We start from the raw sequence: 7,951 nt of genomic DNA, 5'->3' as shown, positions 1-7,951 counted from the left end.
TTTCATCATGATATCACTGTTGAGGGAGGCATACCCATCCTCAACATGTAAGCTATATTACATGCACAATGATAAACAAGTCTCGTCTACTGATGAAAAAGTGTGGACCCTTGCTTGGATAATATTTTGTATGATCATAGTCATCATATTTTGTGATCTTGTATGAATCCTGAAATGTAGCCTAAATGGATGAAACTTGATCTGGGATCTTCTATCTCGTTCACACGATCGATTTATCTACAAGTATAACCATGTGAATAAATGAGTTGGATTCAAACATTGTAGACACCATCTGATTATTGATCAATGATGAAAGTCGTTAATAGATGTGAGGGAACCCACCGATGATGTTAATGTCTCTTAATGTACTATATTACAATCTATGTGTTGTGAATGGATGAGCTAAAGTCGAACACCAAACAAAATCTTCTGGTCGAAGGTAAATGATGAAGACATGTCGTTGAAAGTGAGGAAACTTGGCATTGATGCATTCAAGCTCCAAGGTACCAAAGGGAGTTTCCAAGTCAACTTCCTTCATAATGAGCTGATGTCGAGAAGATGCAAGCCATTGTAGGAGGGCCTTGATGTATCCCCCATCAAAGACACTAAATGGGTGTCAAGATTTGATATGGAATAATGATGCAAAACTATTTCACGAATGACAAACATGAATGAAGGCTTAGGATTATTCTCGAAGATAGTAAATGAATGAATTATATTGAACATATCGATGACACTTAATGGAGTTGGCAGCATTGACCCAAAACCAAATGCGAAGGATTTTAACATGGTATGATGAACCAAAGTCGCAAGTAGATTTCCCAACCCAACAACCACGAAGATGAAGTGGAAGTGTCATGTTCAAGAGCGACTCATTGCCATTAATAGGTTAAAGACACTATTTTCCCAATTTTCCCAACCATTTCTAATAAGTGCCTCTTTATTTTTAACAAGATTGAGGATGATAACATATGTTTTATCTATAAGTTCATCCTTTGGATGAATTCCTTCAAGTATTTTTAACAAACCTTGAGAAGGAGAGGTTAAGTCTAGTCATGTTCGAAGAGTCCAACATTGTTTGATGTTTTTATGAGTCCAACTCAAGAATAACTCGACTCCTTTTTCATGTTTAGAGTGTTTGAAAAAGAGGAAAAAAAGACTCCAAAGGTTCCTTTCCATAAAATTGTCTCTTGAGTCAGAAAAGGAAGAAAATGATACTTAGGAGAACCTCTTAGCCATGTTCAACTAAGGTATTCTATTTTTGTAAATAGCCTATCCCAATCTAGAAAAGGGTTAAAATTATACTAGTTGCATGTCTTTTCATTTACTTTAACGAGTTCAAAAATACAAGCGCTTGAAAATACTTTCATCTTTAGGGAGTCTAAAAAGAGTTGAAAGAGGACTCCAAGGGGTTCCTTTTTCATGAGGTTATAGAGCCGAAAAAAGTGACAAAAGTATACTCCTTCACCAAAATGACCTAATTATACTAAACAATGTGATTAAATCCTTCAAACAACTTTAGTATTGCTCAAAACACCACAAAAGATTAAAAATACATGAAATCATGGTAAAATTAGGTAAAATTTAGGTAAAAATAATAAATGTAATAAAATAATAATAAAATTGATAGTAAATACGCAAAAAGTAAATTCATTTTTACCATTTTCATTTTACCTCTTTGTTGAGTGAGCTCTGAGTGCTTTTTCCCCCAAACTTGAGCAGTCGATTGCGGCCAATCCAATGGACCATTTCGAGTGTCATTAGTTCCAGGTAGGAGATATTACCTTTCTCTTTCTTTTCACGGTTTTGATTTTTTATTTCATGAATTTTTTTTGGAGTTTTAAGTTCATTTAGGACTTAGATTTGCACCCTAGATCCAACACACCGTCTCTATGTCGAAAGGTCTGTTGAGCAAGATTAATTAACTTTGCAAAGAGTGCTTCAATGCACCTCCCAAGGAAGGGAAGGAATGTTGTAGCACTCTATCCTCTTAAGCCAGGGTGTGATGGGTGCATTTAAAAAAAGGGTTTTATATTTTCCACTCAAATTTCTCACAATTTTTTCTGTGGGATTTGCTCTAAATGTTCTTCTCATTGTGTTGCAGATATTTATTGGAGCAAAAATGTATTTGATTTGGCAAGAAAGAGAACATGAGTCCCATGACATGGATGCTTCCAATGATCCAACAACAATGTAGTCTTTAAGAAATTGTGGACTTCTAAAGTTCTCTTAGCTTCCTAGCATGAGATCCCAATTGGAAATGTTATTATATCTACCTAGGGCATGGGATATTTAGCAAAAATGTTATAGGATTGGAGTACATACCCTCAACATAAAGGTGGAGCACATTTATTTTTTGATAGGTTTGTCATAGAGGGGATCTCCTATCTCATTATTTGGCTCGAGAAGTGGCAATGAGACTATCAAAGATTATGTTGCTACACATTGTAGGCCTCGTTCCCAACCAACATAATATGGGAAAATCGAGATTAAGGATGTGGCTTAAATGCCTCCCAGGAAAATCCTTTTTATTATAGCTAAAATGTCTAGCAATGCTACTTTTCATTCGGCTAACAAGACCTAGATGCAATAAGAATTAGAATACATAGAACTCACCATGTTCAATTGGAGAAAGAGGATGTTAGTGAACTTGAAGGAACCACTCAGTAAAGAAAAGGATGGACGATTGAATAATTTTGGATATAACTCCATCTTGATATCATTTTCCTTAGAGAGGATTGCAGTACTTTTTCCTCAACATATTTTGCTTGAGCTTCCGGATTTGAGGGTTCCACAGATGAGACAATGGCTAGATCTCATGTCTCAACATGGAGGCATTTCTTTCATGAGTATTACTCCCATTTTCTTCCGATGGCTATGGATATAGTTCATCATGATTGATGAATACCCATATGCCAGAGTGGATTTTTTAGGAAATCCAGAGCTTGTGCTACCTGAAGGCCGGAAATGGGGTCAGATAGGTAAAACAAAATCATTTTGAATGTTTTTCAATTTTTGGGTTTTACAATTTTTTTTTTGTTATTTTTTCATGTGTCTAAGACTAACTGTTGATTTCACATGTAGATGTTGGATCTGTTTGGCCAGTGGGCTCATCATATCTTCAGCAACATGGAGAGATGGTAGTTACATAGATTGGTGCATAGGTAGCTGCAGGACCAGAGGAGGAGATGCAAGATCTCAACATAGATAGGACTCTTTCAAAGTTTAAGCATCACATTAAGGGATTGACCCATAACATAACAAATACCAGGGTCAATCAAATCCCTATGAGACAGCAACATAACACCATTAGGGTTCCAAACCACATTAGTGAGCTATTATGAAAAGTTTCCTATGTCATTGTTTGTTACCGTGATCACCACCTGGATTAGTCGACTAGGAGGCCATAGAGCCATATTTTGACTACATGTATTTTGATAGTATAGAACGTGTGGCCATATGTGTCTCAGACACTGCTTTTGTAAAAAAAAGCTTTTATATATATACAACTATCTATCGATGTTTCTATTTACTCGATTCTTGTTTAATGTGTGATGTGAATTGAAATGTTTACATATGTTGCAAGTTTCCATATAGAACATAATTCACCAATACATCAGTTAATATATTTAGGCTTATAGGAATGTGTTGATATTGAATGTAACCAAAATGTCTTTCTAGAAGGCAGACCCTTAAAAACATGTAAATCATAGTTGGACTTCAGACCGAGTAGGCATTATTCAAATGCAGTAGTATGAGTTGTGAACCCACTTTGATGATCAAATAGTGAATGCCACATGAAATAACATTAGACAAAATTTAGATCATTGCACTATACTCGATGATATTATTGGTAGAGTGATCGATACAAACACCTTGTAGGCTTAGTAACTCTCCATTCAGATGATAAATAACCCACATTGTAGAGGGAAAATTATGAGTACTATGACTAGCACCATCAACATAACCAATATATGGCTTAAGGGATGCCAACATCTACAAATCAAATGTAATCGAGGTTAATAGAGATAATTGGAAACTTCAAAGGAAACACACTGCAAACACACTCACACACCTATACAATATGTACAAAGCGACTATGAAAAGATGATATAAGCATAGTGTTTCTTGAGGTACAAACCATTTCTAGGTTGTGCCAAGGGGATTCCATCAAAATCAATGAGCTCGTAAGCCCCTTTTGCAAGAACACGTTTAAATATATACAGACTAAACCACATTGGTTCGAACTTCCTAGCCCTTAAATTATCGGCTTCTTGATCATACAAGAGGACTAGATCACCTTCCAAGAAGGCATGAGGTTTAACATTCTTATCATATTTTTCTTTGATGCATGTATTGTGGGCCTTTTTTTCCATTACAACATCACATCAGGTTCCATATAACCTCGCTCCATGCAAGACATGCTCTTCTTTTGCAGAGGTTGTGGGCAAAATTTCAATTAGAAGCTTCAAAGATGGAATCTCTCATTTGATGGGAAGGGTTACCTCTAGAACATACCCCAATTGAAAATGTGTATCCAGTGGAAGTCTGGACAAAGGTTCAATATTCCCAAAAAGTTGCATAAAGGATGAGGTGCCATTCTGATTTGTGGATCCCTATCATGCGTTTTAGCATTGTTTTCAAAACTTTGTTAATAGCTTCTACTTTCTCATTTACCTACGGGTAATAGGGATTTGCGCTTTCATGTTGAGGCCCAACTTGGCAGTAAGGTCATACATCATGTGATTTCATAAATGTTTCCCATGGTCTGTAATAATGGATTGTGGTACACCAGACTTAGCAACGACATGATTAAAAAGAAAAAGGGCAGTTGTTTCATTGGTGTTATTATATGTAGGCATCACTTCAGGCCATTTGGTAAAATAAGATACTGTGATTCTTTCCTTAGTGGTTTCATTTATCTTAGCATCTTTTTCACCTCTTGAAGTGACCTTAATTGACTCACTGAGACATTCATTGACCTTACGAAAACATATTTTTGAGCATGGTTGGGTTTCTTGTGTCATGTTTTGACAGAGGCTTCCCTAATGCACTCCCTATTATGACACAGAGCACTTTAGTGCACCTGTCCCTTCTCTGTGTTTGCACTGTAACACATTGGTGTCTATTTTTCACCTACATTGATTCTGTAGGATGCAAAAAAAATTCATTCCTTATCCTTCCTCCTCATTCTTCTTGAGTTTATAAGGTTTTCTTTATGTCTCTAAGTTTGTCATTACCTCTAAAAAGGCATCACAATGTTTGTTTTTGGTTTTATTAGCCTTTAGTAAGAATTTATATTTTTTTTTCTCTTTTCTTATCAATTAGGTCTTTGTAAAATTGTTTCTTGATCTGATTGATTGACTTGAAGAAATTAATATTACAGTCATATTATGTGTGATTTATTTTATGAGCGATCTTGCTACATCTTTGTTTTCATTGCATTTGCGAACTAAGAGGAAATAAAAGAAAAATATCATCATTTTACGTATTTTGCATTGCATTATGATTTTGAATGAAATTTGGAGTAGTTGCATTTGAAAATTTTTTATTAGGAAGTGTTGTTTGTTGCATTATTGTTTGAATCTATTCCTTCACACAGATAGTTTTTGATAAAAAAGTAAAGAGTTCATAGTATCATATTAGGTTACATTCTAGGGAATTTAGGTGAACTTGTCCTTGAAACAAAAATCTAATTTAAGATAAACTTTAAAATTTAGTGAATCAATCTTAAGGAGCATTTGGAACATTAACATGAATATTTAAAGGTATAGGTTAGAGATGTTCCCCGATGTCTTTAAACGTGGGAGTTGTCGTTTTTTGTCAGCATTAAATTCTGGGTTGATATCTCATTCCACATACGTAAGTGTATGAGATCATTGTCCACATAACCTCGGGTATATTGGATGGTGATCCACACATGATAATTATATGGAAACACTCTCATCGAATGGTTATACATTAGACAACACTACTATATACTATGCTTCGACGTACCTCCGAGTATATTTTGGAAGCCCTCATTAGGTTGATATCCCACCATAGGTAATTGAGTTGGTCACCTATACACTATAATACATTAAACATGACATTTAGAGAGATTTCCTTCCCATACATAAATGCTTGCTTTTCCAAGGTGGTATATTGTAGTTCACAATTGCTTCGTAAACTCTTTCTTCTAGTGACCCCTTTTTTATTTTTTTGTTTGTTAATTTCTTAAATTTACTAAAACATCATGGAAGAATAACCCCAACAACCCCGTTGTTCGCATAGGATGAAAATATTTCCTCCTTTACCTCCTGAGGCAACACCTGAAATCGTCAAAAGAAAAAAAGATGCAGACTACCAAAACTAGTGCTTTGGAAGCAAGCCCTTCTAGTAGTCCATCTAAAGTTAATAATTTAGAATCCTCTTTTCCTATAAGCACTGAGCCCAAGATCATGTCTTTAACTACTAGTGAGTCTGAGATAGTCAAAACCAAAAACCTTGACACTTTACTACCTGAGGTCATTGAACTTGAATTTTTAGATTCAGATATGTTACATCCTAAGGTTATATAACCTGAGGAGTCTCAGTTAACTCAACTTATTACTTCAAGGCCTTCTCTTTCTCCTCCTTTGCCTTTGGCCCAACCATAACAACCAGTATATCTTGGTCCTGATGGTGAACAAATTCCACTTGGTATTTTGAGTATTGAGGAGATTCCTCAAGATGACTCTAAAACATCCTCTCCTATCCATTTAAGAGGGACTCATATTTATCAATCCCATTTTTTCCTAATCATACTACCATACAAGCTCCTTCAGCTAGTACCCCTCATTTCAAATCACCTTTGAGTTTCCCTCACCCAACCTTTTTGTGAAGCTTAACGATGACAACGTCGACAACAGTTTCTCAACCTCTATCTACTATAATGAGTGACTCAATCAAAGTTGCAACTACCTCCATGTTTTTCACTTCTCTAGTAACACATTTGTATGGTGGTCCTTCTGTGTGCTTCGTTATCAATCCTTATCTAGAACATTTTCTAGCACAACGACCAACCCATGGAATTCTACTTCCCCATCCTCATTTGGAATATCATATGGAACTTTTGTAATGAGGGCCTCCCAAACTGTTCCATCCATAACACCCCAACCATTCTTGGAGTGGAAATATGGTCCAAATGTTAGTGGAATGGGACATTTACTATAACCTCTTCCACATTATATTGGGTACCCTCCTCCTAAGGGGCAATTACCTCCATATGCTCCCTATCCCCCACCAGCGGGGGAATCTATTAATGGAATGTACCTATTTATAAATCAAATGCAACAAGTTGGTGCTCATACCTATTCGAGTGATGATCCTACTGGTCCTCCATTTGCAATAATGGATGCTAATCCTTGGCACCTTACATTGCTTGTACAACTTAGTTTGACCTTAAATCAATTACCAACTTCTCAACCTATTCTATCTACATCTCAGGTTCCTACTTTCCAATCTATACCTCAATTTGCCTAAGTTTTATCTCAAGTAAGTCAACCTACCTAGGCTGCATCTCAAATGTAACATGTTGCACTAGTATCTGGGATGTCTCAAATCTCATCTACCCAACATCTTCAGCCTGCCTTACAAACTCCGCTTCTTGGTTAGTGCACACATTAAATGCAAGTAGAACAACTTGTTACTTGTATATGGCATGGAATAGGAACAAACGATTCAACCTAATGTAGGGACGTTACAAAATCCTTATGGGAAATTGTACCAAGTTATCCCGCAAGTTCCTACTGGTCAAGATTCTACGCAATATATGCCTTATCAAGGTAAGAAAATTCAAACATAGCTATTCCAATATTATTAAGGTTATACTTATCCCAAACAACCTGGTTATACATAGCGTGGTTATCAGAATCCTCCATACTTAGGAATGAAAATACTTGTGTCTTAGCCTATTTCATCATACCCAGGG

Source organism: Pinus tabuliformis, chromosome J (assembly GCF_031772625.1).
Source record: "Pinus tabuliformis cultivar Carrire ecotype Pingquan chromosome J, CPIR1, whole genome shotgun sequence".
NCBI classification, from domain to species: domain Eukaryota; kingdom Viridiplantae; phylum Streptophyta; class Pinopsida; order Pinales; family Pinaceae; genus Pinus; species Pinus tabuliformis.
The sequence above is the reverse complement of the archived record's forward strand: the minus strand, read 5'-3'. Positions refer to the sequence as shown.